Below are 19,284 nucleotides of genomic sequence, written 5' to 3'. Positions count from 1 at the left end.
GATAGTTAATTTACTCTGAGGACGAGAAAACGTTCAGGCAACGTCCATACCACGCTGAATACACCAGTTCTCGTCTGATCACTGAAGTTAAGCAGCGTCGGGCGCGGTTAGTACTTGGATGGGTGACCGCTTGGGAACACCGCGTGCCGTTGCCTCCTTTTTTGTTTTATAACGCTTTAAATAAAATTTTAGGACAGTTAATCTACTCTGAGGACGAGAAAACGTTCAGGCAACGTCCATACCACGCTGAATACACCAGTTCTCGTCTGATCACTGAAGTTAAGCAGCGTCGGGCGCGGTTAGTACTTGGATGGGTGACCGCTTGGGAACACCGCGTGCCGTTGCCTCCTTTTTTGTTTTATAACGCTTTAAATAAAATTTTAGGACAGTTAATCTACTCTGAGGACGAGAAAACGTTCAAGCAACGTCCATACCACGCTGAATACACCAGTTCTCGTCTGATCACTGAAGTTAAGCAGCGTCGGGCGCGGTTAGTACTTGGATGGGTGACCGCTTGGGAACACCGCGTGCCCGTTGCCTCCTTTCTTGTTTTATAACGCTTTAAATAAAATTTTAGGACAGTTAATCTACTCTGAGGACGAGAAAACGTTCAGGCAACGTCCATACCACGCTGAATACACCAGTTCTCGTCTGATCACTGAAGTTAAGCAGCGTCGGGCGCGGTTAGTACTTGGATGGGTGACCGCTTGGGAACACCGCGTGCCGTTGCCTCCTTTTTTGTTTTATAACGCTTTAAATAAAATTTTAGGACAGTTAATCTACTCTGAGGACGAGAAAACGTTCAAGCAACGTCCATACCACGCTGAATACACCAGTTCTCGTCTGATCACTGAAGTTAAGCAGCGTCGGGCGCGGTTAGTACTTGGATGGGTGACCGCGTGCCGTTGCCTCCTTTTTTGTTTTATAACGCTTTAAATAAAATTTTAGGATAGTTAATTTACTCTGAGGACGAGAAAACGTTCAGGCAACGTCCATACCACGCTGAATACACCAGTTCTCGTCTGATCACTGAAGTTAAGCAGCGTCGGGCGCGGTTAGTACTTGGATGGGTGACCGCTTGGGAACACCGCGTGCCGTTGCCTCCTTTTTTGTTTTATAACGCTTTAAATAAAATTTTAGGACAGTTAATCTACTCTGAGGACGAGAAAACGTTCAGGCAACGTCCATACCACGCTGAATACACCAGTTCTCGTCTGATCACTGAAGTTAAGCAGCGTCGGGCGCGGTTAGTACTTGGATGGGTGACCGCTTGGGAACACCGCGTGCCGTTGCCTCCTTTTTTGTTTTATAACGCTTTAAATAAAATTTTAGGACAGTTAATCTACTCTGAGGACGAGAAAACGTTCAAGCAACGTCCATACCACGCTGAATACACCAGTTCTCGTCTGATCACTGAAGTTAAGCAGCGTCGGGCGCGGTTAGTACTTGGATGGGTGACCGCTTGGGAACACCGCGTGCCCGTTGCCTCCTTTCTTGTTTTATAACGCTTTAAATAAAATTTTAGGACAGTTAATCTACTCTGAGGACGAGAAAACGTTCAGGCAACGTCCATACCACGCTGAATACACCAGTTCTCGTCTGATCACTGAAGTTAAGCAGCGTCGGGCGCGGTTAGTACTTGGATGGGTGACCGCTTGGGAACACCGCGTGCCGTTGCCTCCTTTTTTGTTTTATAACGCTTTAAATAAAATTTTAGGACAGTTAATCTACTCTGAGGACGAGAAAACGTTCAGGCAACGTCCATACCACGCTGAATACACCAGTTCTCGTCTGATCACTGAAGTTAAGCAGCGTCGGGCGCGGTTAGTACTTGGATGGGTGACCGCTTGGGAACACCGCGTGCCGTTGCCTCCTTTTTTGTTTTATAACGCTTTAAATAAAATTTTAGGACAGTTAATGTCCTTTGAGAACGAGAAAACGTTCAGGCAACGTCCATACCACGCTGAATACACCAGTTCTCGTCTGATCACTGAAGTTAAGCAGCGTCGGGCGCGGTTAGTACTTGGATGGGTGACCGCTTGGGAACACCGCGTGCCGTTGCCTCCTTTTTTGTTTTATAACGCTTTAAATAAAATTTTAGGACAGTTAATCTACTCTGAGGACGAGAAAACGTTCAAGCAACGTCCATACCACGCTGAATACACCAGTTCTCGTCTGATCACTGAAGTTAAGCAGCGTCGGGCGCGGTTAGTACTTGGATGGGTGACCGCGTGCCGTTGCCTCCTTTTTTGTTTTATAACGCTTTAAATAAAATTTTAGGATAGTTAATTTACTCTGAGGACGAGAAAACGTTCAGGCAACGTCCATACCACGCTGAATACACCAGTTCTCGTCTGATCACTGAAGTTAAGCAGCGTCGGGCGCGGTTAGTACTTGGATGGGTGACCGCTTGGGAACACCGCGTGCCGTTGCCTCCTTTTTTGTTTTATAACGCTTTAAATAAAATTTTAGGACAGTTAATCTACTCTGAGGACGAGAAAACGTTCAGGCAACGTCCATACCACGCTGAATACACCAGTTCTCGTCTGATCACTGAAGTTAAGCAGCGTCGGGCGCGGTTAGTACTTGGATGGGTGACCGCTTGGGAACACCGCGTGCCCGTTGCCTCCTTTCTTGTTTTATAACGCTTTAAATAAAATTTTAGGACAGTTAATCTACTCTGAGGACGAGAAAACGTTCAGGCAACGTCCATACCACGCTGAATACACCAGTTCTCGTCTGATCACTGAAGTTAAGCAGCGTCGGGCGCGGTTAGTACTTGGATGGGTGACCGCTTGGGAACACCGCGTGCCGTTGCCTCCTTTTTTGTTTTATAACGCTTTAAATAAAATTTTAGGACAGTTAATCTACTCTGAGGACGAGAAAACGTTCAAGCAACGTCCATACCACGCTGAATACACCAGTTCTCGTCTGATCACTGAAGTTAAGCAGCGTCGGGCGCGGTTAGTACTTGGATGGGTGACCGCTTGGGAACACCGCGTGCCCGTTGCCTCCTTTCTTGTTTTATAACGCTTTAAATAAAATTTTAGGACAGTTAATCTACTCTGAGGACGAGAAAACGTTCAGGCAACGTCCATACCACGCTGAATACACCAGTTCTCGTCTGATCACTGAAGTTAAGCAGCGTCGGGCGCGGTTAGTACTTGGATGGGTGACCGCTTGGGAACACCGCGTGCCGTTGCCTCCTTTTTTGTTTTATAACGCTTTAAATAAAATTTTAGGACAGTTAATCTACTCTGAGGACGAGAAAACGTTCAGGCAACGTCCATACCACGCTGAATACACCAGTTCTCGTCTGATCACTGAAGTTAAGCAGCGTCGGGCGCGGTTAGTACTTGGATGGGTGACCGCTTGGGAACACCGCGTGCCGTTGCCTCCTTTTTTGTTTTATAACGCTTTAAATAAAATTTTAGGACAGTTAATGTCCTTTGAGAACGAGAAAACGTTCAGGCAACGTCCATACCACGCTGAATACACCAGTTCTCGTCTGATCACTGAAGTTAAGCAGCGTCGGGCGCGGTTAGTACTTGGATGGGTGACCGCTTGGGAACACCGCGTGCCGTTGCCTCCTTTTTTGTTTTATAACGCTTTAAATAAAATTTTAGGACAGTTAATCTACTCTGAGGACGAGAAAACGTTCAAGCAACGTCCATACCACGCTGAATACACCAGTTCTCGTCTGATCACTGAAGTTAAGCAGCGTCGGGCGCGGTTAGTACTTGGATGGGTGACCGCTTGGGAACACCGCGTGCCGTTGCCTCCTTTTTTGTTTTATAACGTCTTAAATAAAATTTTAGGACAGTTAATTTACTCTGAGGACGAGAAAACGTTCAGACCACGCTGAATACACCAGTTCTCGTCTGATCACTGAAGTTAAGCAGCGTCGGGCGCGGTTAGTACTTGGATGGGTGACCGCTTGGGAACACCGCGTGCCGTTGCCTCCTTTTTTGTTTTATAACGCTTTAAATAAAATTTTAGGACAGTTAATTTACTCTGAGGACGAGAAAACGTTCAGGCAACGTCCATACCACGCTGAATACACCAGTTCTCGTCTGATCACTGAAGTTAAGCAGCGTCGGGCGCGGTTAGTACTTGGATGGGTGACCGCTTGGGAACACCGCGTGCCGTTGCCTCCTTTTTTGTTTTATAACGCTTTAAATAAAATTTTAGGACAGTTAATCTACTCTGAAAACGAGAAAACGTTCAAGCAACGTCAATACCACGCTGAATACACCAGTTCTCGTCTGATCACTGAAGTTAAGCAGCGTCGGGCGCGGTTAGTACTTGGATGGGTGACCGCTTGGGAACACCGCGTGCCGTTGCCTCCTTTTTTGTTTTATAACGCTTTAAATAAAATTTTAGGACAGTTAATTTACTCTGAGGACGAGAAAACGTTCAGGCAACGTCCATACCACGCTGAATACACCAGTTCTCGTCTGATCACTGAAGTTAAGCAGCGTCGGGCGCGGTTAGTACTTGGATGGGTGACCGCTTGGGAACACCGCGTGCCGTTGCCTCCTTTTTTGTTTTATAACGCTTTAAATAAAATTTTAGGACAGTTAATCTACTCTGAGGACGAGAAAACGTTCAAGCAACGTCCATACCACGCTGAATACACCAGTTCTCGTCTGATCACTGAAGTTAAGCAGCGTCGGGCGCGGTTAGTACTTGGATGGGTGACCGCTTGGGAACACCGCGTGCCGTTGCCTCCTTTTTTGTTTTATAACGCTTTAAATAAAATTTTAGGACAGTTAATTTACTCTGAGGACGAGAAAACGTTCAGGCAACGTCCATACCACGCTGAATACACCAGTTCTCGTCTGATCACTGAAGTTAAGCAGCGTCGGGCGCGGTTAGTACTTGGATGGGTGACCGCTTGGGAACACCGCGTGCCGTTGCCTCCTTTTTTGTTTTATAACGCTTTAAATAAAATTTTAGGACAGTTAATGTCCTTTGAGAACGAGAAAACGTTCAGGCAACGTCCATACCACGCTGAATACACCAGTTCTCGTCTGATCACTGAAGTTAAGCAGCGTCGGGCGCGGTTAGTACTTGGATGGGTGACCGCTTGGGAACACCGCGTGCCGTTGCCTCCTTTTTTGTTTTATAACGCTTTAAATAAAATTTTAGGACAGTTAATTTACTCTGAGGACGAGAAAACGTTCAGGCAACGTCCATACCACGCTGAATACACCAGTTCTCGTCTGATCACTGAAGTTAAGCAGCGTCGGGCGCGGTTAGTACTTGGATGGGTGACCGCTTGGGAACACCGCGTGCCGTTGCCTCCTTTTTTGTTTTATAACGCTTTAAATAAAATTTTAGGACAGTTAATCTACTCTGAGGACGAGAAAACGTTCAAGCAACGTCCATACCACGCTGAATACACCAGTTCTCGTCTGATCACTGAAGTTAAGCAGCGTCGGGCGCGGTTAGTACTTGGATGGGTGACCGCTTGGGAACACCGCGTGCCGTTGCCTCCTTTTTTGTTTTATAACGCTTTAAATAAAATTTTAGGACAGTTAATGTCCTTTGAGAACGAGAAAACGTTCAGGCAACGTCCATACCACGCTGAATACACCAGTTCTCGTCTGATCACTGAAGTTAAGCAGCGTCGGGCGCGGTTAGTACTTGGATGGGTGACCGCTTGGGAACACCGCGTGCCGTTGCCTCCTTTTTTGTTTTATAACGCTTTAAATAAAATTTTAGGACAGTTAATTTACTCTGAGGACGAGAAAACGTTCAGGCAACGTCCATACCACGCTGAATACACCAGTTCTCGTCTGATCACTGAAGTTAAGCAGCGTCGGGCGCGGTTAGTACTTGGATGGGTGACCGCTTGGGAACACCGCGTGCCGTTGCCTCCTTTTTTGTTTTATAACGCTTTAAATAAAATTTTAGGACAGTTAATCTACTCTGAGGACGAGAAAACGTTCAAGCAACGTCCATACCACGCTGAATACACCAGTTCTCGTCTGATCACTGAAGTCAAGCAGCGTCGGGCGCGGTTAGTACTTGGATGGGTGACCGCTTGGGAACACCGCGTGCCGTTGCCTCCTTTTTTGTTTTATAACGCTTTAAATAAAATTTTAGGACAGTTAATGTCCTTTGAGAACGAGAAAACGTTCAGGCAACGTCCATACCACGCTGAATACACCAGTTCTCGTCTGATCACTGAAGTTAAGCAGCGTCGGGCGCGGTTAGTACTTGGATGGGTGACCGCTTGGGAACACCGCGTGCCGTTGCCTCCTTTTTTGTTTTATAACGCTTTAAATAAAATTTTAGGACAGTTAATTTACTCTGAGGACGAGAAAACGTTCAGGCAACGTCCATACCACGCTGAATACACCAGTTCTCGTCTGATCACTGAAGTTAAGCAGCGTCGGGCGCGGTTAGTACTTGGATGGGTGACCGCTTGGGAACACCGCGTGCCGTTGCCTCCTTTTTTGTTTTATAACGCTTTAAATAAAATTTTAGGACAGTTAATGTCCTTTGAGAACGAGAAAACGTTCAGGCAACGTCCATACCACGCTGAATACACCAGTTCTCGTCTGATCACTGAAGTTAAGCAGCGTCGGGCGCGGTTAGTACTTGGATGGGTGACCGCTTGGGAACACCGCGTGCCGTTGCCTCCTTTTTTGTTTTATAACGCTTTAAATAAAATTTTAGGACAGTTAATCTACTCTGAGGACGAGAAAACGTTCAAGCAACGTCCATACCACGCTGAATACACCAGTTCTCGTCTGATCACTGAAGTTAAGCAGCGTCGGGCGCGGTTAGTACTTGGATGGGTGACCGCTTGGGAACACCGCGTGCCGTTGCCTCCTTTTTTGTTTTATAACGCTTTAAATAAAATTTTAGGACAGTTAATTTACTCTGAGGACGAGAAAACGTTCAGGCAACGTCCATACCACGCTGAATACACCAGTTCTCGTCTGATCACTGAAGTTAAGCAGCGTCGGGCGCGGTTAGTACTTGGATGGGTGACCGCTTGGGAACACCGCGTGCCGTTGCCTCCTTTTTTGTTTTATAACGCTTTAAATAAAATTTTAGGACAGTTAATGTCCTTTGAGAACGAGAAAACGTTCAGGCAACGTCCATACCACGCTGAATACACCAGTTCTCGTCTGATCACTGAAGTTAAGCAGCGTCGGGCGCGGTTAGTACTTGGATGGGTGACCGCTTGGGAACACCGCGTGCCGTTGCCTCCTTTTTTGTTTTATAACGCTTTAAATAAAATTTTAGGACAGTTAATTTACTCTGAGGACGAGAAAACGTTCAGGCAACGTCCATACCACGCTGAATACACCAGTTCTCGTCTGATCACTGAAGTTAAGCAGCGTCGGGCGCGGTTAGTACTTGGATGGGTGACCGCTTGGGAACACCGCGTGCCGTTGCCTCCTTTTTTGTTTTATAACGCTTTAAATAAAATTTTAGGACAGTTAATCTACTCTGAGGACGAGAAAACGTTCAAGCAACGTCCATACCACGCTGAATACACCAGTTCTCGTCTGATCACTGAAGTTAAGCAGCGTCGGGCGCGGTTAGTACTTGGATGGGTGACCGCGTGCCGTTGCCTCCTTTTTTGTTTTATAACGCTTTAAATAAAATTTTAGGATAGTTAATTTACTCTGAGGACGAGAAAACGTTCAGGCAACGTCCATACCACGCTGAATACACCAGTTCTCGTCTGATCACTGAAGTTAAGCAGCGTCGGGCGCGGTTAGTACTTGGATGGGTGACCGCTTGGGAACACCGCGTGCCGTTGCCTCCTTTTTTGTTTTATAACGCTTTAAATAAAATTTTAGGACAGTTAATGTCCTTTGAGAACGAGAAAACGTTCAGGCAACGTCCATACCACGCTGAATACACCAGTTCTCGTCTGATCACTGAAGTTAAGCAGCGTCGGGCGCGGTTAGTACTTGGATGGGTGACCGCTTGGGAACACCGCGTGCCGTTGCCTCCTTTTTTGTTTTATAACGCTTTAAATAAAATTTTAGGACAGTTAATCTACTCTGAGGACGAGAAAACGTTCAAGCAACGTCCATACCACGCTGAATACACCAGTTCTCGTCTGATCACTGAAGTTAAGCAGCGTCGGGCGCGGTTAGTACTTGGATGGGTGACCGCTTGGGAACACCGCGTGCCGTTGCCTCCTTTTTTGTTTTATAACGTCTTAAATAAAATTTTAGGACAGTTAATTTACTCTGAGGACGAGAAAACGTTCAGGCAACGTCCATACCACGCTGAATACACCAGTTCTCGTCTGATCACTGAAGTTAAGCAGCGTCGGGCGCGGTTAGTACTTGGATGGGTGACCGCTTGGGAACACCGCGTGCCGTTGCCTCCTTTTTTGTTTTATAACGCTTTAAATAAAATTTTAGGACAGTTAATCTACTCTGAGGACGAGAAAACGTTCAAGCAACGTCCATACCACGCTGAATACACCAGTTCTCGTCTGATCACTGAAGTTAAGCAGCGTCGGGCGCGGTTAGTACTTGGATGGGTGACCGCGTGCCGTTGCCTCCTTTTTTGTTTTATAACGCTTTAAATAAAATTTTAGGATAGTTAATTTACTCTGAGGACGAGAAAACGTTCAGGCAACGTCCATACCACGCTGAATACACCAGTTCTCGTCTGATCACTGAAGTTAAGCAGCGTCGGGCGCGGTTAGTACTTGGATGGGTGACCGCTTGGGAACACCGCGTGCCGTTGCCTCCTTTTTTGTTTTATAACGCTTTAAATAAAATTTTAGGACAGTTAATCTACTCTGAGGACGAGAAAACGTTCAAGCAACGTCCATACCACGCTGAATACACCAGTTCTCGTCTGATCACTGAAGTTAAGCAGCGTCGGGCGCGGTTAGTACTTGGATGGGTGACCGCTTGGGAACACCGCGTGCCGTTGCCTCCTTTTTTGTTTTATAACGCTTTAAATAAAATTTTAGGACAGTTAATTTACTCTGAGGACGAGAAAACGTTCAGGCAACGTCCATACCACGCTGAATACACCAGTTCTCGTCTGATCACTGAAGTTAAGCAGCGTCGGGCGCGGTTAGTACTTGGATGGGTGACCGCTTGGGAACACCGCGTGCCGTTGCCTCCTTTTTTGTTTTATAACGCTTTAAATAAAATTTTAGGACAGTTAATTTACTCTGAGGACGAGAAAACGTTCAGGCAACGTCCATACCACGCTGAATACACCAGTTCTCGTCTGATCACTGAAGTTAAGCAGCGTCGGGCGCGGTTAGTACTTGGATGGGTGACCGCTTGGGAACACCGCGTGCCGTTGCCTCCTTTTTTGTTTTATAACGCTTTAAATAAAATTTTAGGACAGTTAATTTACTCTGAGGACGAGAAAACGTTCAGGCAACGTCCATACCACGCTGAATACACCAGTTCTCGTCTGATCACTGAAGTTAAGCAGCGTCGGGCGCGGTTAGTACTTGGATGGGTGACCGCTTGGGAACACCGCGTGCCCGTTGCCTCCTTTCTTGTTTTATAACGCTTTAAATAAAATTTTAGGACAGTTAATCTACTCTGAGGACGAGAAAACGTTCAAGCAACGTCCATACCACGCTGAATACACCAGTTCTCGTCTGATCACTGAAGTTAAGCAGCGTCGGGCGCGGTTAGTACTTGGATGGGTGACCGCGTGCCGTTGCCTCCTTTTTTGTTTTATAACGCTTTAAATAAAATTTTAGGATAGTTAATTTACTCTGAGGACGAGAAAACGTTCAGGCAACGTCCATACCACGCTGAATACACCAGTTCTCGTCTGATCACTGAAGTTAAGCAGCGTCGGGCGCGGTTAGTACTTGGATGGGTGACCGCTTGGGAACACCGCGTGCCGTTGCCTCCTTTTTTGTTTTATAACGCTTTAAATAAAATTTTAGGACAGTTAATGTCCTTTGAGAACGAGAAAACGTTCAGGCAACGTCCATACCACGCTGAATACACCAGTTCTCGTCTGATCACTGAAGTTAAGCAGCGTCGGGCGCGGTTAGTACTTGGATGGGTGACCGCTTGGGAACACCGCGTGCCGTTGCCTCCTTTTTTGTTTTATAACGCTTTAAATAAAATTTTAGGACAGTTAATCTACTCTGAGGACGAGAAAACGTTCAAGCAACGTCCATACCACGCTGAATACACCAGTTCTCGTCTGATCACTGAAGTTAAGCAGCGTCGGGCGCGGTTAGTACTTGGATGGGTGACCGCGTGCCGTTGCCTCCTTTTTTGTTTTATAACGCTTTAAATAAAATTTTAGGATAGTTAATTTACTCTGAGGACGAGAAAACGTTCAGGCAACGTCCATACCACGCTGAATACACCAGTTCTCGTCTGATCACTGAAGTTAAGCAGCGTCGGGCGCGGTTAGTACTTGGATGGGTGACCGCTTGGGAACACCGCGTGCCGTTGCCTCCTTTTTTGTTTTATAACGCTTTAAATAAAATTTTAGGACAGTTAATGTCCTTTGAGAACGAGAAAACGTTCAGGCAACGTCCATACCACGCTGAATACACCAGTTCTCGTCTGATCACTGAAGTTAAGCAGCGTCGGGCGCGGTTAGTACTTGGATGGGTGACCGCTTGGGAACACCGCGTGCCCGTTGCCTCCTTTCTTGTTTTATAACGCTTTAAATAAAATTTTAGGACAGTTAATCTACTCTGAGGACGAGAAAACGTTCAGGCAACGTCCATACCACGCTGAATACACCAGTTCTCGTCTGATCACTGAAGTTAAGCAGCGTCGGGCGCGGTTAGTACTTGGATGGGTGACCGCGTGCCGTTGCCTCCTTTTTTGTTTTATAACGCTTTAAATAAAATTTTAGGATAGTTAATTTACTCTGAGGACGAGAAAACGTTCAGGCAACGTCCATACCACGCTGAATACACCAGTTCTCGTCTGATCACTGAAGTTAAGCAGCGTCGGGCGCGGTTAGTACTTGGATGGGTGACCGCTTGGGAACACCGCGTGCCGTTGCCTCCTTTTTTGTTTTATAACGCTTTAAATAAAATTTTAGGACAGTTAATGTCCTTTGAGAACGAGAAAACGTTCAGGCAACGTCCATACCACGCTGAATACACCAGTTCTCGTCTGATCACTGAAGTTAAGCAGCGTCGGGCGCGGTTAGTACTTGGATGGGTGACCGCTTGGGAACACCGCGTGCCGTTGCCTCCTTTTTTGTTTTATAACGCTTTAAATAAAATTTTAGGACAGTTAATCTACTCTGAGGACGAGAAAACGTTCAAGCAACGTCCATACCACGCTGAATACACCAGTTCTCGTCTGATCACTGAAGTTAAGCAGCGTCGGGCGCGGTTAGTACTTGGATGGGTGACCGCTTGGGAACACCGCGTGCCGTTGCCTCCTTTTTTGTTTTATAACGTCTTAAATAAAATTTTAGGACAGTTAATTTACTCTGAGGACGAGAAAACGTTCAGGCAACGTCCATACCACGCTGAATACACCAGTTCTCGTCTGATCACTGAAGTTAAGCAGCGTCGGGCGCGGTTAGTACTTGGATGGGTGACCGCTTGGGAACACCGCGTGCCGTTGCCTCCTTTTTTGTTTTATAACGCTTTAAATAAAATTTTAGGACAGTTAATTTACTCTGAGGACGAGAAAACGTTCAGGCAACGTCCATACCACGCTGAATACACCAGTTCTCGTCTGATCACTGAAGTTAAGCAGCGTCGGGCGCGGTTAGTACTTGGATGGGTGACCGCTTGGGAACACCGCGTGCCCGTTGCCTCCTTTCTTGTTTTATAACGCTTTAAATAAAATTTTAGGACAGTTAATCTACTCTGAGGACGAGAAAACGTTCAAGCAACGTCCATACCACGCTGAAAACACCAGTTCTCGTCTGATCACTGAAGTTAAGCAGCGTCGGGCGCGGTTAGTACTTGGATGGGTGACCGCGTGCCGTTGCCTCCTTTTTTGTTTTATAACGCTTTAAATAAAATTTTAGGATAGTTAATTTACTCTGAGGACGAGAAAACGTTCAGGCAACGTCCATACCACGCTGAATACACCAGTTCTCGTCTGATCACTGAAGTTAAGCAGCGTCGGGCGCGGTTAGTACTTGGATGGGTGACCGCTTGGGAACACCGCGTGCCGTTGCCTCCTTTTTTGTTTTATAACGCTTTAAATAAAATTTTAGGACAGTTAATCTACTCTGAGGACGAGAAAACGTTCAAGCAACGTCCATACCACGCTGAATACACCAGTTCTCGTCTGATCACTGAAGTTAAGCAGCGTCGGGCGCGGTTAGTACTTGGATGGGTGACCGCTTGGGAACACCGCGTGCCGTTGCCTCCTTTTTTGTTTTATAACGCTTTAAATAAAATTTTAGGACAGTTAATTTACTCTGAGGACGAGAAAACGTTCAGGCAACGTCCATACCACGCTGAATACACCAGTTCTCGTCTGATCACTGAAGTTAAGCAGCGTCGGGCGCGGTTAGTACTTGGATGGGTGACCGCTTGGGAACACCGCGTGCCCGTTGCCTCCTTTCTTGTTTTATAACGCTTTAAATAAAATTTTAGGACAGTTAATCTACTCTGAGGACGAGAAAACGTTCAAGCAACGTCCATACCACGCTGAAAACACCAGTTCTCGTCTGATCACTGAAGTTAAGCAGCGTCGGGCGCGGTTAGTACTTGGATGGGTGACCGCGTGCCGTTGCCTCCTTTTTTGTTTTATAACGCTTTAAATAAAATTTTAGGATAGTTAATTTACTCTGAGGACGAGAAAACGTTCAGGCAACGTCCATACCACGCTGAATACACCAGTTCTCGTCTGATCACTGAAGTTAAGCAGCGTCGGGCGCGGTTAGTACTTGGATGGGTGACCGCTTGGGAACACCGCGTGCCGTTGCCTCCTTTTTTGTTTTATAACGCTTTAAATAAAATTTTAGGACAGTTAATCTACTCTGAGGACGAGAAAACGTTCAAGCAACGTCCATACCACGCTGAATACACCAGTTCTCGTCTGATCACTGAAGTTAAGCAGCGTCGGGCGCGGTTAGTACTTGGATGGGTGACCGCTTGGGAACACCGCGTGCCGTTGCCTCCTTTTTTGTTTTATAACGCTTTAAATAAAATTTTAGGACAGTTAATTTACTCTGAGGACGAGAAAACGTTCAGGCAACGTCCATACCACGCTGAATACACCAGTTCTCGTCTGATCACTGAAGTTAAGCAGCGTCGGGCGCGGTTAGTACTTGGATGGGTGACCGCTTGGGAACACCGCGTGCCGTTGCCTCCTTTTTTGTTTTATAACGCTTTAAATAAAATTTTAGGACAGTTAATCTACTCTGAGGACGAGAAAACGTTCAAGCAACGTCCATACCACGCTGAATACACCAGTTCTCGTCTGATCACTGAAGTTAAGCAGCGTCGGGCGCGGTTAGTACTTGGATGGGTGACCGCTTGGGAACACCGCGTGCCGTTGCCTCCTTTTTTGTTTTATAACGCTTTAAATAAAATTTTAGGACAGTTAATTTACTCTGAGGACGAGAAAACGTTCAGGCAACGTCCATACCACGCTGAATACACCAGTTCTCGTCTGATCACTGAAGTTAAGCAGCGTCGGGCGCGGTTAGTACTTGGATGGGTGACCGCTTGGGAACACCGCGTGCCGTTGCCTCCTTTTTTGTTTTATAACGCTTTAAATAAAATTTTAGGACAGTTAATGTCCTTTGAGAACGAGAAAACGTTCAGGCAACGTCCATACCACGCTGAATACACCAGTTCTCGTCTGATCACTGAAGTTAAGCAGCGTCGGGCGCGGTTAGTACTTGGATGGGTGACCGCTTGGGAACACCGCGTGCCGTTGCCTCCTTTTTTGTTTTATAACGCTTTAAATAAAATTTTAGGACAGTTAATTTACTCTGAGGACGAGAAAACGTTCAGGCAACGTCCATACCACGCTGAATACACCAGTTCTCGTCTGATCACTGAAGTTAAGCAGCGTCGGGCGCGGTTAGTACTTGGATGGGTGACCGCTTGGGAACACCGCGTGCCGTTGCCTCCTTTTTTGTTTTATAACGCTTTAAATAAAATTTTAGGACAGTTAATCTACTCTGAGGACGAGAAAACGTTCAAGCAACGTCCATACCACGCTGAATACACCAGTTCTCGTCTGATCACTGAAGTTAAGCAGCGTCGGGCGCGGTTAGTACTTGGATGGGTGACCGCGTGCCGTTGCCTCCTTTTTTGTTTTATAACGCTTTAAATAAAATTTTAGGATAGTTAATTTACTCTGAGGACGAGAAAACGTTCAGGCAACGTCCATACCACGCTGAATACACCAGTTCTCGTCTGATCACTGAAGTTAAGCAGCGTCGGGCGCGGTTAGTACTTGGATGGGTGACCGCTTGGGAACACCGCGTGCCGTTGCCTCCTTTTTTGTTTTATAACGCTTTAAATAAAATTTTAGGACAGTTAATCTACTCTGAGGACGAGAAAACGTTCAGGCAACGTCCATACCACGCTGAATACACCAGTTCTCGTCTGATCACTGAAGTTAAGCAGCGTCGGGCGCGGTTAGTACTTGGAGGGGTGACCGCTTGGGAACACCGCGTGCCGTTGCCTCCTTTTTTGTTTTATAACGCTTTAAATAAAATTTTAGGACAGTTAATCTACTCTGAGGACGAGAAAACGTTCAAGCAACGTCCATACCACGCTGAATACACCAGTTCTCGTCTGATCACTGAAGTTAAGCAGCGTCGGGCGCGGTTAGTACTTGGATGGGTGACCGCTTGGGAACACCGCGTGCCGTTGCCTCCTTTTTTGTTTTATAACGCTTTAAATAAAATTTTAGGACAGTTAATCTACTCTGAGGACGAGAAAACGTTCAAGCAACGTCCATACCACGCTGAATACACCAGTTCTCGTCTGATCACTGAAGTTAAGCAGCGTCGGGCGCGGTTAGTACTTGGATGGGTGACCGCTTGGGAACACCGCGTGCCCGTTGCCTCCTTTCTTGTTTTATAACGCTTTAAATAAAATTTTAGGACAGTTAATCTACTCTGAGGACGAGAAAACGTTCAGGCAACGTCCATACCACGCTGAATACACCAGTTCTCGTCTGATCACTGAAGTTAAGCAGCGTCGGGCGCGGTTAGTACTTGGATGGGTGACCGCTTGGGAACACCGCGTGCCGTTGCCTCCTTTTTTGTTTTATAACGCTTTAAATAAAATTTTAGGACAGTTAATCTACTCTGAGGACGAGAAAACGTTCAAGCAACGTCCATACCACGCTGAATACACCAGTTCTCGTCTGATCACTGAAGTTAAGCAGCGTCGGGCGCGGTTAGTACTTGGATGGGTGACCGCGTGCCGTTGCCTCCTTTTTTGTTTTATAACGCTTTAAATAAAATTTTAGGATAGTTAATTTACTCTGAGGACGAGAAAACGTTCAGGCAACGTCCATACCACGCTGAATACACCAGTTCTCGTCTGATCACTGAAGTTAAGCAGCGTCGGGCGCGGTTAGTACTTGGATGGGTGACCGCTTGGGAACACCGCGTGCCGTTGCCTCCTTTTTTGTTTTATAACGCTTTAAATAAAATTTTAGGACAGTTAATCTACTCTGAGGACGAGAAAACGTTCAGGCAACGTCCATACCACGCTGAATACACCAGTTCTCGTCTGATCACTGAAGTTAAGCAGCGTCGGGCGCGGTTAGTACTTGGATGGGTGACCGCTTGGGAACACCGCGTGCCGTTGCCTCCTTTTTTGTTTTATAACGCTTTAAATAAAATTTTAGGACAGTTAATCTACTCTGAGGACGAGAAAACGTTCAAGCAACGTCCATACCACGCTGAATACACCAGTTCTCGTCTGATCACTGAAGTTAAGCAGCGTCGGGCGCGGTTAGTACTTGGATGGGTGACCGCTTGGGAACACCGCGTGCCCGTTGCCTCCTTTCTTGTTTTATAACGCTTTAAATAAAATTTTAGGACAGTTAATCTACTCTGAGGACGAGAAAACGTTCAGGCAACGTCCATACCACGCTGAATACACCAGTTCTCGTCTGATCACTGAAGTTAAGCAGCGTCGGGCGCGGTTAGTACTTGGATGGGTGACCGCTTGGGAACACCGCGTGCCGTTGCCTCCTTTTTTGTTTTATAACGCTTTAAATAAAATTTTAGGACAGTTAATCTACTCTGAGGACGAGAAAACGTTCAGGCAACGTCCATACCACGCTGAATACACCAGTTCTCGTCTGATCACTGAAGTTAAGCAGCGTCGGGCGCGGTTAGTACTTGGATGGGTGACCGCTTGGGAACACCGCGTGCCGTTGCCTCCTTTTTTGTTTTATAACGCTTTAAATAAAATTTTAGGACAGTTAATGTCCTTTGAGAACGAGAAAACGTTCAGGCAACGTCCATACCACGCTGAATACACCAGTTCTCGTCTGATCACTGAAGTCAAGCAGCGTCGGGCGCGGTTAGTACTTGGATGGGTGACCGCTTGGGAACACCGCGTGCCGTTGCCTCCTTTTTTGTTTTATAACGCTTTAAATAAAATTTTAGGACAGTTAATCTACTCTGAGGACGAGAAAACGTTCAGGCAACGTCCATACCACGCTGAATACACCAGTTCTCGTCTGATCACTGAAGTTAAGCAGCGTCGGGCGCGGTTAGTACTTGGATGGGTGACCGCTTGGGAACACCGCGTGCCGTTGCCTCCTTTTTTGTTTTATAACGCTTTAAATAAAATTTTAGGACAGTTAATCTACTCTGAGGACGAGAAAACGTTCAAGCAACGTCCATACCACGCTGAATACACCAGTTCTCGTCTGATCACTGAAGTTAAGCAGCGTCGGGCGCGGTTAGTACTTGGATGGGTGACCGCTTGGGAACACCGCGTGCCCGTTGCCTCCTTTCTTGTTTTATAACGCTTTAAATAAAATTTTAGGACAGTTAATCTACTCTGAGGACGAGAAAACGTTCAGGCAACGTCCATACCACGCTGAATACACCAGTTCTCGTCTGATCACTGAAGTTAAGCAGCGTCGGGCGCGGTTAGTACTTGGATGGGTGACCGCTTGGGAACACCGCGTGCCGTTGCCTCCTTTTTTGTTTTATAACGCTTTAAATAAAATTTTAGGACAGTTAATCTACTCTGAGGACGAGAAAACGTTCAGGCAACGTCCATACCACGCTGAATACACCAGTTCTCGTCTGATCACTGAAGTTAAGCAGCGTCGGGCGCGGTTAGTACTTGGATGGGTGACCGCTTGGGAACACCGCGTGCCGTTGCCTCCTTTTTTGTTTTATAACGCTTTAAATAAAATTTTAGGACAGTTAATGTCCTTTGAGAACGAGAAAACGTTCAGGCAACGTCCATACCACGCTGAATACACCAGTTCTCGTCTGATCACTGAAGTCAAGCAGCGTCGGGCGCGGTTAGTACTTGGATGGGTGACCGCTTGGGAACACCGCGTGCCGTTGCCTCCTTTTTTGTTTTATAACGCTTTAAATAAAATTTTAGGACAGTTAATGTCCTTTGAGAACGAGAAAACGTTCAGGCAACGTCCATACCACGCTGAATACACCAGTTCTCGTCTGATCACTGAAGTTAAGCAGCGTCGGGCGCGGTTAGTACTTGGATGGGTGACCGCTTGGGAACACCGCGTGCCGTTGCCTCCTTTTTTGTTTTATAACGCTTTAAATAAAATTTTAGGACAGTTAATTTACTCTGAGGACGAGAAAACGTTCAGGCAACGTCCATACCACGCTGAATACACCAGTTCTCGTCTGATCACTGAAGTTAAGCAGCGTCGGGCGCGGTTAGTACTTGGATGGGTGACCGCTTGGGAACACCGCGTGCCGTTGCCTCCTTTTTTGTTTTATAACGCTTTAAATAAAATTTTAGGACAGTTAATGTCCTTTGAGAACGAGAAAACGTTCAGGCAACGTCCATACCACGCTGAATACACCAGTTCTCGTCTGATCACTGAAGTCAAGCAGCGTCGGGCGCGGTTAGTACTTGGATGGGTGACCGCTTGGGAACACCGCGTGCCGTTGCCTCCTTTTTTGTTTTATAACGCTTTAAATAAAATTTTAGGACAGTTAATCTACTCTGAGGACGAGAAAACGTTCAAGCAACGTCCATACCACGCTGAATACACCAGTTCTCGTCTGATCACTGAAGTCAAGCAGCGTCGGGCGCGGTTAGTACTTGGATGGGTGACCGCTTGGGAACACCGCGTGCCGTTGCCTCCTTTTTTGTTTTATAACGCTTTAAATAAAATTTTAGGACAGTTAATCTACTCTGAAAACGAGAAAACGTTCAAGCAACGTCAATACCACGCTGAATACACCAGTTCTCGTCTGATCACTGAAGTTAAGCAGCGTCGGGCGCGGTTAGTACTTGGATGGGTGACCGCTTGGGAACACCGCGTGCCGTTGCCTCCTTTTTTGTTTTATAACGCTTTAAATAAAATTTTAGGACAGTTAATTTACTCTGAGGACGAGAAAACGTTCAGGCAACGTCCATACCACGCTGAATACACCAGTTCTCGTCTGATCACTGAAGTTAAGCAGCGTCGGGCGCGGTTAGTACTTGGATGGGTGACCGCTTGGGAACACCGCGTGCCGTTGCCTCCTTTTTTGTTTTATAACGCTTTAAATAAAATTTTAGGACAGTTAATCTACTCTGAGGACGAGAAAACGTTCAAGCAACGTCCATACCACGCTGAATACACCAGTTCTCGTCTGATCACTGAAGTCAAGCAGCGTCGGGCGCGGTTAGTACTTGGATGGGTGACCGCTTGGGAACACCGCGTGCCGTTGCCTCCTTTTTTGTTTTATAACGCTTTAAATAAAATTTTAGGACAGTTAATGTCCTTTGAGAACGAGAAAACGTTCAGGCAACGTCCATACCACGCTGAATACACCAGTTCTCGTCTGATCACTGAAGTTAAGCAGCGTCGGGCGCGGTTAGTACTTGGATGGGTGACCGCTTGGGAACACCGCGTGCCGTTGCCTCCTTTTTTGTTTTATAACGCTTTAAATAAAATTTTAGGACAGTTAATTTACTCTGAGGACGAGAAAACGTTCAGGCAACGTCCATACCACGCTGAATACACCAGTTCTCGTCTGATCACTGAAGTTAAGCAGCGTCGGGCGCGGTTAGTACTTGGATGGGTGACCGCTTGGGAACACCGCGTGCCGTTGCCTCCTTTTTTGTTTTATAACGCTTTAAATAAAATTTTAGGACAGTTAATGTCCTTTGAGAACGAGAAAACGTTC

At 46.3% G+C, this 19,284-nt stretch overlaps 90 non-coding genes and 11 pseudogenes across 90 annotated transcripts; all 101 read left to right on the top strand.

Annotated features, from left to right (window-relative positions):
* Positions 1 to 36: 36 nt before the first annotated feature.
* LOC135266042 (5S ribosomal RNA) lies at positions 37 to 155 on the top strand. Its single transcript, XR_010333979.1, has one exon. It is a non-coding gene; the product is annotated as a 5S ribosomal RNA (ribosomal RNA).
* A 73-nt stretch (positions 156 to 228) lies between these two features.
* On the top strand, positions 229 to 347 carry LOC135266041 (5S ribosomal RNA). The gene has a single exon (XR_010333978.1). It is a non-coding gene; the product is annotated as a 5S ribosomal RNA (ribosomal RNA).
* Positions 348 to 420: 73 nt separating this feature from the next.
* LOC135266147 (5S ribosomal RNA) lies at positions 421 to 540 on the top strand. Its single transcript, XR_010334084.1, has one exon. It is a non-coding gene; the product is annotated as a 5S ribosomal RNA (ribosomal RNA).
* Positions 541 to 613: 73 nt separating this feature from the next.
* On the top strand, positions 614 to 732 carry LOC135266040 (5S ribosomal RNA). Its single transcript, XR_010333977.1, has one exon. It is a non-coding gene; the product is annotated as a 5S ribosomal RNA (ribosomal RNA).
* A 73-nt stretch (positions 733 to 805) lies between these two features.
* LOC135266169 (5S ribosomal RNA) lies at positions 806 to 911 on the top strand (annotated as a pseudogene).
* A 73-nt stretch (positions 912 to 984) lies between these two features.
* Positions 985 to 1,103, top strand: LOC135266039 (5S ribosomal RNA). Its single transcript, XR_010333976.1, has one exon. It is a non-coding gene; the product is annotated as a 5S ribosomal RNA (ribosomal RNA).
* Positions 1,104 to 1,176: 73 nt separating this feature from the next.
* Positions 1,177 to 1,295, top strand: LOC135266037 (5S ribosomal RNA). The gene has a single exon (XR_010333974.1). It is a non-coding gene; the product is annotated as a 5S ribosomal RNA (ribosomal RNA).
* Positions 1,296 to 1,368: 73 nt separating this feature from the next.
* Positions 1,369 to 1,488, top strand: LOC135266146 (5S ribosomal RNA). Its single transcript, XR_010334083.1, has one exon. It is a non-coding gene; the product is annotated as a 5S ribosomal RNA (ribosomal RNA).
* Positions 1,489 to 1,561: 73 nt separating this feature from the next.
* On the top strand, positions 1,562 to 1,680 carry LOC135266036 (5S ribosomal RNA). Its single transcript, XR_010333973.1, has one exon. It is a non-coding gene; the product is annotated as a 5S ribosomal RNA (ribosomal RNA).
* A 73-nt stretch (positions 1,681 to 1,753) lies between these two features.
* LOC135266035 (5S ribosomal RNA) lies at positions 1,754 to 1,872 on the top strand. Its single transcript, XR_010333972.1, has one exon. It is a non-coding gene; the product is annotated as a 5S ribosomal RNA (ribosomal RNA).
* A 73-nt stretch (positions 1,873 to 1,945) lies between these two features.
* Positions 1,946 to 2,064, top strand: LOC135266034 (5S ribosomal RNA). Its single transcript, XR_010333971.1, has one exon. It is a non-coding gene; the product is annotated as a 5S ribosomal RNA (ribosomal RNA).
* Positions 2,065 to 2,137: 73 nt separating this feature from the next.
* LOC135266168 (5S ribosomal RNA) lies at positions 2,138 to 2,243 on the top strand (annotated as a pseudogene).
* A 73-nt stretch (positions 2,244 to 2,316) lies between these two features.
* Positions 2,317 to 2,435, top strand: LOC135266033 (5S ribosomal RNA). Its single transcript, XR_010333969.1, has one exon. It is a non-coding gene; the product is annotated as a 5S ribosomal RNA (ribosomal RNA).
* A 73-nt stretch (positions 2,436 to 2,508) lies between these two features.
* LOC135266135 (5S ribosomal RNA) lies at positions 2,509 to 2,628 on the top strand. The gene has a single exon (XR_010334072.1). It is a non-coding gene; the product is annotated as a 5S ribosomal RNA (ribosomal RNA).
* Positions 2,629 to 2,701: 73 nt separating this feature from the next.
* Positions 2,702 to 2,820, top strand: LOC135266032 (5S ribosomal RNA). The gene has a single exon (XR_010333968.1). It is a non-coding gene; the product is annotated as a 5S ribosomal RNA (ribosomal RNA).
* A 73-nt stretch (positions 2,821 to 2,893) lies between these two features.
* LOC135266145 (5S ribosomal RNA) lies at positions 2,894 to 3,013 on the top strand. The gene has a single exon (XR_010334082.1). It is a non-coding gene; the product is annotated as a 5S ribosomal RNA (ribosomal RNA).
* A 73-nt stretch (positions 3,014 to 3,086) lies between these two features.
* Positions 3,087 to 3,205, top strand: LOC135266031 (5S ribosomal RNA). Its single transcript, XR_010333967.1, has one exon. It is a non-coding gene; the product is annotated as a 5S ribosomal RNA (ribosomal RNA).
* Positions 3,206 to 3,278: 73 nt separating this feature from the next.
* Positions 3,279 to 3,397, top strand: LOC135266030 (5S ribosomal RNA). The gene has a single exon (XR_010333966.1). It is a non-coding gene; the product is annotated as a 5S ribosomal RNA (ribosomal RNA).
* Positions 3,398 to 3,470: 73 nt separating this feature from the next.
* LOC135266029 (5S ribosomal RNA) lies at positions 3,471 to 3,589 on the top strand. Its single transcript, XR_010333965.1, has one exon. It is a non-coding gene; the product is annotated as a 5S ribosomal RNA (ribosomal RNA).
* Positions 3,590 to 3,662: 73 nt separating this feature from the next.
* LOC135266105 (5S ribosomal RNA) lies at positions 3,663 to 3,781 on the top strand. The gene has a single exon (XR_010334042.1). It is a non-coding gene; the product is annotated as a 5S ribosomal RNA (ribosomal RNA).
* A 62-nt stretch (positions 3,782 to 3,843) lies between these two features.
* Positions 3,844 to 3,962, top strand: LOC135266152 (5S ribosomal RNA). The gene has a single exon (XR_010334089.1). It is a non-coding gene; the product is annotated as a 5S ribosomal RNA (ribosomal RNA).
* Positions 3,963 to 4,035: 73 nt separating this feature from the next.
* On the top strand, positions 4,036 to 4,154 carry LOC135266027 (5S ribosomal RNA). The gene has a single exon (XR_010333964.1). It is a non-coding gene; the product is annotated as a 5S ribosomal RNA (ribosomal RNA).
* Positions 4,155 to 4,227: 73 nt separating this feature from the next.
* On the top strand, positions 4,228 to 4,346 carry LOC135266116 (5S ribosomal RNA). Its single transcript, XR_010334053.1, has one exon. It is a non-coding gene; the product is annotated as a 5S ribosomal RNA (ribosomal RNA).
* Positions 4,347 to 4,419: 73 nt separating this feature from the next.
* Positions 4,420 to 4,538, top strand: LOC135266025 (5S ribosomal RNA). The gene has a single exon (XR_010333962.1). It is a non-coding gene; the product is annotated as a 5S ribosomal RNA (ribosomal RNA).
* A 73-nt stretch (positions 4,539 to 4,611) lies between these two features.
* LOC135266103 (5S ribosomal RNA) lies at positions 4,612 to 4,730 on the top strand. The gene has a single exon (XR_010334040.1). It is a non-coding gene; the product is annotated as a 5S ribosomal RNA (ribosomal RNA).
* A 73-nt stretch (positions 4,731 to 4,803) lies between these two features.
* Positions 4,804 to 4,922, top strand: LOC135266024 (5S ribosomal RNA). The gene has a single exon (XR_010333961.1). It is a non-coding gene; the product is annotated as a 5S ribosomal RNA (ribosomal RNA).
* A 73-nt stretch (positions 4,923 to 4,995) lies between these two features.
* LOC135266023 (5S ribosomal RNA) lies at positions 4,996 to 5,114 on the top strand. The gene has a single exon (XR_010333960.1). It is a non-coding gene; the product is annotated as a 5S ribosomal RNA (ribosomal RNA).
* Positions 5,115 to 5,187: 73 nt separating this feature from the next.
* Positions 5,188 to 5,306, top strand: LOC135266022 (5S ribosomal RNA). The gene has a single exon (XR_010333959.1). It is a non-coding gene; the product is annotated as a 5S ribosomal RNA (ribosomal RNA).
* Positions 5,307 to 5,379: 73 nt separating this feature from the next.
* On the top strand, positions 5,380 to 5,498 carry LOC135266102 (5S ribosomal RNA). The gene has a single exon (XR_010334039.1). It is a non-coding gene; the product is annotated as a 5S ribosomal RNA (ribosomal RNA).
* Positions 5,499 to 5,571: 73 nt separating this feature from the next.
* On the top strand, positions 5,572 to 5,690 carry LOC135266021 (5S ribosomal RNA). Its single transcript, XR_010333958.1, has one exon. It is a non-coding gene; the product is annotated as a 5S ribosomal RNA (ribosomal RNA).
* Positions 5,691 to 5,763: 73 nt separating this feature from the next.
* On the top strand, positions 5,764 to 5,882 carry LOC135266020 (5S ribosomal RNA). The gene has a single exon (XR_010333957.1). It is a non-coding gene; the product is annotated as a 5S ribosomal RNA (ribosomal RNA).
* Positions 5,883 to 5,955: 73 nt separating this feature from the next.
* On the top strand, positions 5,956 to 6,074 carry LOC135266130 (5S ribosomal RNA). The gene has a single exon (XR_010334067.1). It is a non-coding gene; the product is annotated as a 5S ribosomal RNA (ribosomal RNA).
* Positions 6,075 to 6,147: 73 nt separating this feature from the next.
* Positions 6,148 to 6,266, top strand: LOC135266019 (5S ribosomal RNA). The gene has a single exon (XR_010333956.1). It is a non-coding gene; the product is annotated as a 5S ribosomal RNA (ribosomal RNA).
* A 73-nt stretch (positions 6,267 to 6,339) lies between these two features.
* Positions 6,340 to 6,458, top strand: LOC135266018 (5S ribosomal RNA). The gene has a single exon (XR_010333955.1). It is a non-coding gene; the product is annotated as a 5S ribosomal RNA (ribosomal RNA).
* A 73-nt stretch (positions 6,459 to 6,531) lies between these two features.
* Positions 6,532 to 6,650, top strand: LOC135266017 (5S ribosomal RNA). Its single transcript, XR_010333954.1, has one exon. It is a non-coding gene; the product is annotated as a 5S ribosomal RNA (ribosomal RNA).
* A 73-nt stretch (positions 6,651 to 6,723) lies between these two features.
* Positions 6,724 to 6,842, top strand: LOC135266101 (5S ribosomal RNA). The gene has a single exon (XR_010334038.1). It is a non-coding gene; the product is annotated as a 5S ribosomal RNA (ribosomal RNA).
* Positions 6,843 to 6,915: 73 nt separating this feature from the next.
* Positions 6,916 to 7,034, top strand: LOC135266016 (5S ribosomal RNA). The gene has a single exon (XR_010333953.1). It is a non-coding gene; the product is annotated as a 5S ribosomal RNA (ribosomal RNA).
* Positions 7,035 to 7,107: 73 nt separating this feature from the next.
* On the top strand, positions 7,108 to 7,226 carry LOC135266014 (5S ribosomal RNA). The gene has a single exon (XR_010333951.1). It is a non-coding gene; the product is annotated as a 5S ribosomal RNA (ribosomal RNA).
* A 73-nt stretch (positions 7,227 to 7,299) lies between these two features.
* LOC135266013 (5S ribosomal RNA) lies at positions 7,300 to 7,418 on the top strand. The gene has a single exon (XR_010333950.1). It is a non-coding gene; the product is annotated as a 5S ribosomal RNA (ribosomal RNA).
* A 73-nt stretch (positions 7,419 to 7,491) lies between these two features.
* LOC135266167 (5S ribosomal RNA) lies at positions 7,492 to 7,597 on the top strand (annotated as a pseudogene).
* Positions 7,598 to 7,670: 73 nt separating this feature from the next.
* Positions 7,671 to 7,789, top strand: LOC135266011 (5S ribosomal RNA). The gene has a single exon (XR_010333949.1). It is a non-coding gene; the product is annotated as a 5S ribosomal RNA (ribosomal RNA).
* A 73-nt stretch (positions 7,790 to 7,862) lies between these two features.
* On the top strand, positions 7,863 to 7,981 carry LOC135266010 (5S ribosomal RNA). The gene has a single exon (XR_010333948.1). It is a non-coding gene; the product is annotated as a 5S ribosomal RNA (ribosomal RNA).
* A 73-nt stretch (positions 7,982 to 8,054) lies between these two features.
* On the top strand, positions 8,055 to 8,173 carry LOC135266100 (5S ribosomal RNA). The gene has a single exon (XR_010334037.1). It is a non-coding gene; the product is annotated as a 5S ribosomal RNA (ribosomal RNA).
* Positions 8,174 to 8,246: 73 nt separating this feature from the next.
* Positions 8,247 to 8,365, top strand: LOC135266009 (5S ribosomal RNA). The gene has a single exon (XR_010333947.1). It is a non-coding gene; the product is annotated as a 5S ribosomal RNA (ribosomal RNA).
* A 73-nt stretch (positions 8,366 to 8,438) lies between these two features.
* LOC135266166 (5S ribosomal RNA) lies at positions 8,439 to 8,544 on the top strand (annotated as a pseudogene).
* Positions 8,545 to 8,617: 73 nt separating this feature from the next.
* On the top strand, positions 8,618 to 8,736 carry LOC135266216 (5S ribosomal RNA). Its single transcript, XR_010334132.1, has one exon. It is a non-coding gene; the product is annotated as a 5S ribosomal RNA (ribosomal RNA).
* Positions 8,737 to 8,809: 73 nt separating this feature from the next.
* LOC135266099 (5S ribosomal RNA) lies at positions 8,810 to 8,928 on the top strand. Its single transcript, XR_010334036.1, has one exon. It is a non-coding gene; the product is annotated as a 5S ribosomal RNA (ribosomal RNA).
* Positions 8,929 to 9,001: 73 nt separating this feature from the next.
* Positions 9,002 to 9,120, top strand: LOC135266215 (5S ribosomal RNA). The gene has a single exon (XR_010334131.1). It is a non-coding gene; the product is annotated as a 5S ribosomal RNA (ribosomal RNA).
* Positions 9,121 to 9,193: 73 nt separating this feature from the next.
* Positions 9,194 to 9,312, top strand: LOC135266214 (5S ribosomal RNA). Its single transcript, XR_010334130.1, has one exon. It is a non-coding gene; the product is annotated as a 5S ribosomal RNA (ribosomal RNA).
* A 73-nt stretch (positions 9,313 to 9,385) lies between these two features.
* Positions 9,386 to 9,505, top strand: LOC135266134 (5S ribosomal RNA). Its single transcript, XR_010334071.1, has one exon. It is a non-coding gene; the product is annotated as a 5S ribosomal RNA (ribosomal RNA).
* Positions 9,506 to 9,578: 73 nt separating this feature from the next.
* Positions 9,579 to 9,684, top strand: LOC135266165 (5S ribosomal RNA; annotated as a pseudogene).
* Positions 9,685 to 9,757: 73 nt separating this feature from the next.
* Positions 9,758 to 9,876, top strand: LOC135266213 (5S ribosomal RNA). The gene has a single exon (XR_010334129.1). It is a non-coding gene; the product is annotated as a 5S ribosomal RNA (ribosomal RNA).
* A 73-nt stretch (positions 9,877 to 9,949) lies between these two features.
* LOC135266212 (5S ribosomal RNA) lies at positions 9,950 to 10,068 on the top strand. The gene has a single exon (XR_010334128.1). It is a non-coding gene; the product is annotated as a 5S ribosomal RNA (ribosomal RNA).
* Positions 10,069 to 10,141: 73 nt separating this feature from the next.
* Positions 10,142 to 10,247, top strand: LOC135266164 (5S ribosomal RNA; annotated as a pseudogene).
* Positions 10,248 to 10,320: 73 nt separating this feature from the next.
* On the top strand, positions 10,321 to 10,439 carry LOC135266210 (5S ribosomal RNA). The gene has a single exon (XR_010334126.1). It is a non-coding gene; the product is annotated as a 5S ribosomal RNA (ribosomal RNA).
* A 73-nt stretch (positions 10,440 to 10,512) lies between these two features.
* LOC135266133 (5S ribosomal RNA) lies at positions 10,513 to 10,632 on the top strand. Its single transcript, XR_010334070.1, has one exon. It is a non-coding gene; the product is annotated as a 5S ribosomal RNA (ribosomal RNA).
* A 73-nt stretch (positions 10,633 to 10,705) lies between these two features.
* On the top strand, positions 10,706 to 10,811 carry LOC135266158 (5S ribosomal RNA; annotated as a pseudogene).
* A 73-nt stretch (positions 10,812 to 10,884) lies between these two features.
* Positions 10,885 to 11,003, top strand: LOC135266209 (5S ribosomal RNA). Its single transcript, XR_010334125.1, has one exon. It is a non-coding gene; the product is annotated as a 5S ribosomal RNA (ribosomal RNA).
* A 73-nt stretch (positions 11,004 to 11,076) lies between these two features.
* Positions 11,077 to 11,195, top strand: LOC135266208 (5S ribosomal RNA). The gene has a single exon (XR_010334124.1). It is a non-coding gene; the product is annotated as a 5S ribosomal RNA (ribosomal RNA).
* Positions 11,196 to 11,268: 73 nt separating this feature from the next.
* Positions 11,269 to 11,387, top strand: LOC135266098 (5S ribosomal RNA). The gene has a single exon (XR_010334035.1). It is a non-coding gene; the product is annotated as a 5S ribosomal RNA (ribosomal RNA).
* Positions 11,388 to 11,460: 73 nt separating this feature from the next.
* Positions 11,461 to 11,579, top strand: LOC135266207 (5S ribosomal RNA). The gene has a single exon (XR_010334123.1). It is a non-coding gene; the product is annotated as a 5S ribosomal RNA (ribosomal RNA).
* A 73-nt stretch (positions 11,580 to 11,652) lies between these two features.
* Positions 11,653 to 11,772, top strand: LOC135266132 (5S ribosomal RNA). Its single transcript, XR_010334069.1, has one exon. It is a non-coding gene; the product is annotated as a 5S ribosomal RNA (ribosomal RNA).
* Positions 11,773 to 11,845: 73 nt separating this feature from the next.
* Positions 11,846 to 11,951, top strand: LOC135266161 (5S ribosomal RNA; annotated as a pseudogene).
* A 73-nt stretch (positions 11,952 to 12,024) lies between these two features.
* Positions 12,025 to 12,143, top strand: LOC135266206 (5S ribosomal RNA). Its single transcript, XR_010334122.1, has one exon. It is a non-coding gene; the product is annotated as a 5S ribosomal RNA (ribosomal RNA).
* A 73-nt stretch (positions 12,144 to 12,216) lies between these two features.
* On the top strand, positions 12,217 to 12,335 carry LOC135266097 (5S ribosomal RNA). Its single transcript, XR_010334034.1, has one exon. It is a non-coding gene; the product is annotated as a 5S ribosomal RNA (ribosomal RNA).
* Positions 12,336 to 12,408: 73 nt separating this feature from the next.
* On the top strand, positions 12,409 to 12,528 carry LOC135266131 (5S ribosomal RNA). Its single transcript, XR_010334068.1, has one exon. It is a non-coding gene; the product is annotated as a 5S ribosomal RNA (ribosomal RNA).
* Positions 12,529 to 12,601: 73 nt separating this feature from the next.
* Positions 12,602 to 12,707, top strand: LOC135266159 (5S ribosomal RNA; annotated as a pseudogene).
* Positions 12,708 to 12,780: 73 nt separating this feature from the next.
* On the top strand, positions 12,781 to 12,899 carry LOC135266205 (5S ribosomal RNA). Its single transcript, XR_010334121.1, has one exon. It is a non-coding gene; the product is annotated as a 5S ribosomal RNA (ribosomal RNA).
* Positions 12,900 to 12,972: 73 nt separating this feature from the next.
* On the top strand, positions 12,973 to 13,091 carry LOC135266096 (5S ribosomal RNA). The gene has a single exon (XR_010334033.1). It is a non-coding gene; the product is annotated as a 5S ribosomal RNA (ribosomal RNA).
* Positions 13,092 to 13,164: 73 nt separating this feature from the next.
* Positions 13,165 to 13,283, top strand: LOC135266204 (5S ribosomal RNA). Its single transcript, XR_010334120.1, has one exon. It is a non-coding gene; the product is annotated as a 5S ribosomal RNA (ribosomal RNA).
* A 73-nt stretch (positions 13,284 to 13,356) lies between these two features.
* On the top strand, positions 13,357 to 13,475 carry LOC135266095 (5S ribosomal RNA). The gene has a single exon (XR_010334032.1). It is a non-coding gene; the product is annotated as a 5S ribosomal RNA (ribosomal RNA).
* Positions 13,476 to 13,548: 73 nt separating this feature from the next.
* LOC135266203 (5S ribosomal RNA) lies at positions 13,549 to 13,667 on the top strand. Its single transcript, XR_010334119.1, has one exon. It is a non-coding gene; the product is annotated as a 5S ribosomal RNA (ribosomal RNA).
* A 73-nt stretch (positions 13,668 to 13,740) lies between these two features.
* On the top strand, positions 13,741 to 13,859 carry LOC135266202 (5S ribosomal RNA). The gene has a single exon (XR_010334118.1). It is a non-coding gene; the product is annotated as a 5S ribosomal RNA (ribosomal RNA).
* Positions 13,860 to 13,932: 73 nt separating this feature from the next.
* On the top strand, positions 13,933 to 14,051 carry LOC135266201 (5S ribosomal RNA). Its single transcript, XR_010334117.1, has one exon. It is a non-coding gene; the product is annotated as a 5S ribosomal RNA (ribosomal RNA).
* A 73-nt stretch (positions 14,052 to 14,124) lies between these two features.
* Positions 14,125 to 14,230, top strand: LOC135266163 (5S ribosomal RNA; annotated as a pseudogene).
* A 73-nt stretch (positions 14,231 to 14,303) lies between these two features.
* On the top strand, positions 14,304 to 14,422 carry LOC135266199 (5S ribosomal RNA). Its single transcript, XR_010334115.1, has one exon. It is a non-coding gene; the product is annotated as a 5S ribosomal RNA (ribosomal RNA).
* A 73-nt stretch (positions 14,423 to 14,495) lies between these two features.
* On the top strand, positions 14,496 to 14,614 carry LOC135266112 (5S ribosomal RNA). Its single transcript, XR_010334049.1, has one exon. It is a non-coding gene; the product is annotated as a 5S ribosomal RNA (ribosomal RNA).
* A 73-nt stretch (positions 14,615 to 14,687) lies between these two features.
* LOC135266094 (5S ribosomal RNA) lies at positions 14,688 to 14,806 on the top strand. Its single transcript, XR_010334031.1, has one exon. It is a non-coding gene; the product is annotated as a 5S ribosomal RNA (ribosomal RNA).
* A 73-nt stretch (positions 14,807 to 14,879) lies between these two features.
* LOC135266144 (5S ribosomal RNA) lies at positions 14,880 to 14,999 on the top strand. Its single transcript, XR_010334081.1, has one exon. It is a non-coding gene; the product is annotated as a 5S ribosomal RNA (ribosomal RNA).
* Positions 15,000 to 15,072: 73 nt separating this feature from the next.
* LOC135266198 (5S ribosomal RNA) lies at positions 15,073 to 15,191 on the top strand. The gene has a single exon (XR_010334114.1). It is a non-coding gene; the product is annotated as a 5S ribosomal RNA (ribosomal RNA).
* A 73-nt stretch (positions 15,192 to 15,264) lies between these two features.
* LOC135266162 (5S ribosomal RNA) lies at positions 15,265 to 15,370 on the top strand (annotated as a pseudogene).
* A 73-nt stretch (positions 15,371 to 15,443) lies between these two features.
* LOC135266197 (5S ribosomal RNA) lies at positions 15,444 to 15,562 on the top strand. The gene has a single exon (XR_010334113.1). It is a non-coding gene; the product is annotated as a 5S ribosomal RNA (ribosomal RNA).
* Positions 15,563 to 15,635: 73 nt separating this feature from the next.
* Positions 15,636 to 15,754, top strand: LOC135266196 (5S ribosomal RNA). Its single transcript, XR_010334112.1, has one exon. It is a non-coding gene; the product is annotated as a 5S ribosomal RNA (ribosomal RNA).
* A 73-nt stretch (positions 15,755 to 15,827) lies between these two features.
* On the top strand, positions 15,828 to 15,947 carry LOC135266143 (5S ribosomal RNA). The gene has a single exon (XR_010334080.1). It is a non-coding gene; the product is annotated as a 5S ribosomal RNA (ribosomal RNA).
* Positions 15,948 to 16,020: 73 nt separating this feature from the next.
* Positions 16,021 to 16,139, top strand: LOC135266195 (5S ribosomal RNA). The gene has a single exon (XR_010334111.1). It is a non-coding gene; the product is annotated as a 5S ribosomal RNA (ribosomal RNA).
* Positions 16,140 to 16,212: 73 nt separating this feature from the next.
* Positions 16,213 to 16,331, top strand: LOC135266194 (5S ribosomal RNA). Its single transcript, XR_010334110.1, has one exon. It is a non-coding gene; the product is annotated as a 5S ribosomal RNA (ribosomal RNA).
* A 73-nt stretch (positions 16,332 to 16,404) lies between these two features.
* Positions 16,405 to 16,523, top strand: LOC135266090 (5S ribosomal RNA). The gene has a single exon (XR_010334027.1). It is a non-coding gene; the product is annotated as a 5S ribosomal RNA (ribosomal RNA).
* A 73-nt stretch (positions 16,524 to 16,596) lies between these two features.
* On the top strand, positions 16,597 to 16,715 carry LOC135266193 (5S ribosomal RNA). The gene has a single exon (XR_010334109.1). It is a non-coding gene; the product is annotated as a 5S ribosomal RNA (ribosomal RNA).
* Positions 16,716 to 16,788: 73 nt separating this feature from the next.
* LOC135266142 (5S ribosomal RNA) lies at positions 16,789 to 16,908 on the top strand. Its single transcript, XR_010334079.1, has one exon. It is a non-coding gene; the product is annotated as a 5S ribosomal RNA (ribosomal RNA).
* A 73-nt stretch (positions 16,909 to 16,981) lies between these two features.
* LOC135266192 (5S ribosomal RNA) lies at positions 16,982 to 17,100 on the top strand. Its single transcript, XR_010334108.1, has one exon. It is a non-coding gene; the product is annotated as a 5S ribosomal RNA (ribosomal RNA).
* Positions 17,101 to 17,173: 73 nt separating this feature from the next.
* Positions 17,174 to 17,292, top strand: LOC135266191 (5S ribosomal RNA). Its single transcript, XR_010334107.1, has one exon. It is a non-coding gene; the product is annotated as a 5S ribosomal RNA (ribosomal RNA).
* A 73-nt stretch (positions 17,293 to 17,365) lies between these two features.
* Positions 17,366 to 17,484, top strand: LOC135266089 (5S ribosomal RNA). Its single transcript, XR_010334026.1, has one exon. It is a non-coding gene; the product is annotated as a 5S ribosomal RNA (ribosomal RNA).
* A 73-nt stretch (positions 17,485 to 17,557) lies between these two features.
* LOC135266190 (5S ribosomal RNA) lies at positions 17,558 to 17,676 on the top strand. The gene has a single exon (XR_010334106.1). It is a non-coding gene; the product is annotated as a 5S ribosomal RNA (ribosomal RNA).
* A 73-nt stretch (positions 17,677 to 17,749) lies between these two features.
* LOC135266188 (5S ribosomal RNA) lies at positions 17,750 to 17,868 on the top strand. The gene has a single exon (XR_010334104.1). It is a non-coding gene; the product is annotated as a 5S ribosomal RNA (ribosomal RNA).
* A 73-nt stretch (positions 17,869 to 17,941) lies between these two features.
* On the top strand, positions 17,942 to 18,060 carry LOC135266088 (5S ribosomal RNA). Its single transcript, XR_010334025.1, has one exon. It is a non-coding gene; the product is annotated as a 5S ribosomal RNA (ribosomal RNA).
* A 73-nt stretch (positions 18,061 to 18,133) lies between these two features.
* Positions 18,134 to 18,252, top strand: LOC135266129 (5S ribosomal RNA). Its single transcript, XR_010334066.1, has one exon. It is a non-coding gene; the product is annotated as a 5S ribosomal RNA (ribosomal RNA).
* A 73-nt stretch (positions 18,253 to 18,325) lies between these two features.
* LOC135266114 (5S ribosomal RNA) lies at positions 18,326 to 18,444 on the top strand. The gene has a single exon (XR_010334051.1). It is a non-coding gene; the product is annotated as a 5S ribosomal RNA (ribosomal RNA).
* Positions 18,445 to 18,517: 73 nt separating this feature from the next.
* On the top strand, positions 18,518 to 18,636 carry LOC135266187 (5S ribosomal RNA). The gene has a single exon (XR_010334103.1). It is a non-coding gene; the product is annotated as a 5S ribosomal RNA (ribosomal RNA).
* Positions 18,637 to 18,709: 73 nt separating this feature from the next.
* On the top strand, positions 18,710 to 18,828 carry LOC135266128 (5S ribosomal RNA). Its single transcript, XR_010334065.1, has one exon. It is a non-coding gene; the product is annotated as a 5S ribosomal RNA (ribosomal RNA).
* Positions 18,829 to 18,901: 73 nt separating this feature from the next.
* LOC135266186 (5S ribosomal RNA) lies at positions 18,902 to 19,020 on the top strand. The gene has a single exon (XR_010334102.1). It is a non-coding gene; the product is annotated as a 5S ribosomal RNA (ribosomal RNA).
* Positions 19,021 to 19,093: 73 nt separating this feature from the next.
* On the top strand, positions 19,094 to 19,212 carry LOC135266185 (5S ribosomal RNA). The gene has a single exon (XR_010334101.1). It is a non-coding gene; the product is annotated as a 5S ribosomal RNA (ribosomal RNA).
* The last annotated feature ends 72 nt before the right edge of the window (positions 19,213 to 19,284 follow it).

Source organism: Tribolium castaneum, chromosome 4, assembly GCF_031307605.1.
Source record: "Tribolium castaneum strain GA2 chromosome 4, icTriCast1.1, whole genome shotgun sequence".
NCBI classification, from domain to species: domain Eukaryota; kingdom Metazoa; phylum Arthropoda; class Insecta; order Coleoptera; family Tenebrionidae; genus Tribolium; species Tribolium castaneum.
This window is presented reverse-complemented; position numbering and strand designations above follow the sequence as displayed.